Source organism: Protopterus annectens, chromosome 2.part1, assembly GCF_019279795.1.
Source record: "Protopterus annectens isolate FY-2018-M chromosome 2.part1, PAN1.0, whole genome shotgun sequence".
Classification (NCBI taxonomy): Eukaryota; Metazoa; Chordata; order Ceratodontiformes; family Protopteridae; genus Protopterus; species Protopterus annectens.
The window spans coordinates 304549375-304554641 of record NC_056729.1 but is presented as its reverse complement, the minus strand read 5'-3'; the positions used below and the strand labels follow the sequence as shown (position 1 = coordinate 304554641).

The 5267-nt window shown below is 39.2% G+C and overlaps 1 protein-coding gene across 1 annotated transcript in view; it reads right to left on the bottom strand.

Annotated features, from left to right (window-relative positions):
• The window catches only part of RELL1 (RELT like 1), a 456049-nt gene extending 455082 nt beyond the window's left edge, over positions 1 to 967 (bottom strand). Inside the window, exon 1 of the mRNA XM_044062145.1 lies at positions 803 to 967. The gene's annotated coding sequence lies outside the window, so the exon portion shown is untranslated. The remainder of the gene's footprint in view (positions 1 to 802) is intronic.
• Positions 968 to 5267: the final 4300 nt, after the last annotated feature.

Below are 5267 nucleotides of genomic sequence, written 5' to 3'. Positions count from 1 at the left end.
TGAGATACATTGTCTCCAAGCATAATGAAAGTCTCTCTTTCTAGTACAGACCACTTAACGACGTTCAAGCACCACTTCTCAAATGTACAGGATGGCTGTTCTCCCCATACCAAGGCGACAGAATGTAAACCAAAGAGAGGTTAAAGGATCTCCAACTACTATACTATGTAAGGTTAACTTGCTGCCTTTGTGACTAGTAAGAACATAATTCCCAAATGGTCTAAGTGTTACACAATCAAACTCCCACTGTTCATCCCTTTACAAGACAAGAGATAACCTGAACAATCCCGCAAACATCTCTAATGAAAAGAAAGACTCTACAAAAAGTACGTGAAGAATAAATAAAACAGTTTGCTAAACATTAAATACTCTGGGAATCTGTCCTTTCAGCACCCAGTGCGAAGACCTCGGAAGAGGTTCACTCCTCGACAAAGATTTTAATGTAACAAAGTCATTAAATGAATTCGGTACACGGAATTACAAACCCCTCTCAACTAATTGGGTAAACCAACAAAAACATGTAATTGCAGTATTTTTACGGAAGCTGTCCGTTTACAGCAGACTGACCTAAATTGCCCGGAGTGTACAAGAACTACACAGAAGGCGGGACGGAAGTAGTCCCCTAAAATGTAAAACTCCAACCAAGCAGTAAACTTTAGACCTGCAGCTCAACTCACTTTAAACAAAAATTGTGTCCGAAATCGCACCATTAAAACAACAAGCATTAATCCACTCTGAAATCGAACTACCCGCACAGGAAACATTCCAGCACTATCAAAAATTACTAAAATTTGTAACTTACAAGAGGATACCGCAAGATTCAACACTGTACTGAATAACCACAATTCCAAAATAATACACAACCGCTGATAAAGACTAACAATGCATCACTTCAGATTTCCTCACCCGTCCCTTCCAACTGTATGCCTTTCAGAGTAGGTGACGCTGTTGTACCATTTCCGCATTTGTCTTAAAGGAGTACATTATACTCTGACAAGAACGATTATTGGCCGATTTTCCACAGCTCTGCATTTAAGGCTTAGAGCGGAAAACTTAAACACATTAACAAATCGAATTAACATAATTAAACGAGTTTCCTAACAAAAGTAATTAATTCGATAGCTCTTTTGATACATGTTATATTTCTTTACTTACTTACCAACTGACTTGCTTGCTTATTCTATTTATTTTTATTTCAGTCTACACTTACATGTAATGTTTTTCTCATCCTATGAATGGATGAGGCCACCTACTAAGTAACAAGGTGAGACAGACCGTAGCGTTCAACTTTTCATCTCTGAAATTTGTGCAACAGTGCAGGCACAAAAGGGACAGAATGTGGAATACTTAAGAAATTTCAGCTAGGATGCCAACAACGCGGTTAAACTTTGTTATGTTTTAAATCATTCTTTTTATGAATTCATGTGCTATATCATTACTTACTGTGGTTAAACAATTATTTGCAGCATAGCTCTCAACGACTCAGGAACAAATAGAAACAGACTCGGGCAAATCCAGAAATAATCGGGAGCTGTTGGGACATAACACTACTGACCTGAGGAACTGATAGAATAAGACAAATGTGAATTAATACACATTTGCTGAAGTAAATATACCGCACCCACAGGTGTAGCTGAAGTAGATATGGGTTCCTTCCTACCTGTCTCTGGTGACACCCCTATAGGCCCAACACACCAAGGTGGCAATAATGACAGATTTTATTCTAGGTGACACATCTAGTTTAAAAGGCAATTGCACAACCACAAATTATTTTAATCAACAGTGTCCCAGTTAGCAATAAGGCAAGGTGAGATATGCATGCAATGAAAACATACATTCACCCTCTTCCCCAGAACTCAACAGAAAAAGGTCTTGACATTCAAACATGCACAAAGAAGGCAATATCAATGAGCAGTAAAGCTTTATAATGCCGCAATACACACACTAGAAAAATGCAATGTCATTAAACAATAAAAGAATTATAATACAATACAGATATGAAAAATGCACTTTCAATGAGCAGCAAAATTCTTGAAAGCAGCAGCCCTAAAACGAGCAAAATGCAATGTCATTGAATAATGAAAAATGGCCAGAGCCTCTCACCACTCCGTCGAGAATATCCTAGTGACCAGGCACCGTGGTTCCTCTGATGAGAAAAGTCACCTGCCAGAACTCTGGTAATCATCTATCTCTGTACTAGACCCAAAGGAACTCCTTTTCTTGCTGAATCATATGCAGGCATGGAACTGTTGGTTTCGGACTTCTCTCCTGATTCCACAAAATACCATCATCCAGGATTTCAGCAAAAGACAGACACAATCTGCTACTCTACTTCCCTTTCCCAAAGCATTAGAAAAGAAAATCCAGTCATGCTGCAAGGCCCTTTTTCCCTTCAACTCTGTGTTTCAGTCTTCCCTCCTTCAGCTAGTATCTCAGTCCCCTTTCACTTTCAAAATTGCCTTTTATATTCCTGAAAAGAGCTCCACCTTGTGATGTTATGAAAAACTACAGTCTATTGCTTCTACAATGAAATACAGTGGGAGCTACATAAAATACGTCTAAAAATGTAATCATTGTCATTATTAAGAGAAATGCAAAACTTTTTTTTCAAAAGTCATCAGTTTTAGAAGGAATTAAGGGGAACAGAACTAAAATCTGAGTAAAAATCAGGGACAGCTGAGAGGTATGCTTAGCAGTGAATGTTGGCAAATATCTTCAATGTAGATCAGTGAGGAACATTGACATTTTAAGACTTAAGTTCTTCATGAGGAGAGAGGGAGTCTTGTTTCTCCTATAGTACAGCCCAGGATTTGTAGATTGTTATGGTAGTTTATTATATCTTATTTTGTTTATCTATTTACAGTTTGTTTACCGGGAAAGTCCATTGGGCCAGAATGAGCACCTTTTCAATGGAGGCCACGGAAGAAAAGCTCCTTGTACAGTTTTACAATAGAAAATCAACAGTCTGTAAGTTTATACATCGCTCAAAAATGAAAATTAACAGTTTGTAATTTATACATAACTTAAAAATAAAAACAACAAGGCAAAAACAAAATAATAAACAAAACATCAAAACATTTGTGGGATGTGTCCTGACAGAGTATTCTAAGGACATAAAAATAACAAGAGTACATGAAATAATAAAGAACAATTAAGGAATGTGTTTTAACAAAACATACTTAAGAGATATCAAAAAGAAAGGCACTTTGGAAATGTAAACCTTGCAGATTCCTAAGTAAGTGAGGTGAAAAGGGAGAGAAGCAGAGTAGGAAAAAGTAAGGTGCACAGAAATGGTGGAGATGAGTGTTAGGTTGAGAAAAAGGATGAAGTAGAGTATAGGTGCAGTGGGGGGAGTCAGGTGGGGTGAGAACAGGACCATTCTCAACGAGAACAGAAATGGGAATGGAGCAAGGTCATAAAGGTGGAGTGGTTGTTGGTAGTTCGAATGAAAGGAGGAAGGGAATTTCATAGTCAGGCTAGGGAGAAAGATAGTAGAAGTGTCCCTGGAGTACATATGGGCTTGTGCACTTCCAGGAGGGTCTGATTGTTGGACCTGAGTAGTCTGTCGGGTTGATGCATTTTGAGGATGGAGGAGAGAGTGGGACAATTTGAGGGTTTAAAGATAAGTTTATGGGCAACAGAAAGTTGAATATAAGATAAATAGTTTGGCAGTTCCAACTGATTCAAGGTGTGGAAAACATCGCAATGATGGGAGAAGGATTTGGATCTCGTAGCAAATTTAGATATTTTATTGTAGCAGAAAGCCAGTTTTGATTTTAGAGAGGATTGAAAATTGGTGAGGAGAGGGGTTCCGTAAAAGAGGGAGGGAATGAGGTAGATAGTAGATAGTAGAGAGGATGTGTTTGGTTGAAGGAGTAAAATAATGACTGTGGCAATATAACATACCCAGCTTTTGATGGGTTTTCTTAATATTAGGTTGTAGATGGATATCGAACTTTAGTTCTTTGTCGATAAGGATACCTAGAAGGTTTGTATGGGGAACTATTTCAATGGGGGTCAAGTTATGACTAGATAAAGAAAGAGAAAGAGTTTGTGTCTATTTTAGTGAATTTAGAAGGGGTAAATATCATACCAGAGAAGACTTAGCTGTTCCTCCTGTCAGCAGTCTTTACAAGAACCTGAAATTGCATCAAAAGTGGTCACCTCTGCCCTCAGTAAAAACAGAAATACCAGTTTTTACTGAGTTACCAGGAATCCCAATTCCTGCAATCAAATATAGCCTAGTATACCTCTTGAGCACACTCTTACTAGAGCATTCAAAACTGGGTATGTTTCTGATATTTGGAAGCACATTGATATAGTCCCCAATCCACAAGACAGGCCCTTCCACAGGTCTCAGTAATTACAGGCTGATCAGCCTCACAAACATACCGTGTAAGGTGATGGAAAGAATCATCATGTAAGCTATTCATACAGACATTGAAAACTGTTTTCTCCATGACCTAACCCAATATGGTTTGACACTACACCCCATAACAGAATCATATGTAAATTTGTGGTACTGAAGGTAAATGAAGTGGTAACAACATGGGTACACAATTAGCTACGGGATCTTACACAGCATTTATGAATAGGAGTACTCCTCCCCATCCCCTGTCTGTGGCATAGAGGGATGAAGTCCTGACTTTGACCCAAATGACTAAGGTTGAACGAGTGGTCAGGCACTGAGGAGCCAGGAAGAGGCGGATAGAACTGAATGGTTCACACTGACTTTTCTGTCCAAGGAAAAGGGAAATAATGGTCCCAGTTGTCCAAATTGCTCCCATGCAGGTGGTGGTTTGCAAAACATCAGTGGCTGCAAGACCAGAGGATATGAACTTTGCATTGCAAACCAGTTATGGTAGCCATTGTGGGCAAATACATGGGAGCAAATTCATGCCAAGGGAAGGCATAGAATGGCTCTGTGGTGATGTGGATGTTTACCTGAGCTCTTAGAGGTGAGAGTAAGGACGTAGCCACAAAATCACTGATGAGTGCCTCTGTGATGGTTCTTGACAAAGGGAAGTCATTGGTAGTCAGCAGGCAGTGAAGTAGAAAGAGCATTAAAAAAAGAATAAGGGTACTCCTATTTTCATTATTACTGGGGGGGGGGGTCCCTTGGGCTGTGTCCTGGGACCACTTGTTTTTGCACCTTTTTCTCAGCTGTCAAGACTGACTACAGTTTATGGTTCACCAGATATGCAGAAGATTGCAGACTTGGGAGCATTGTCTTTAAACCCACTGATTCTACAACTTTTTTTTATGTC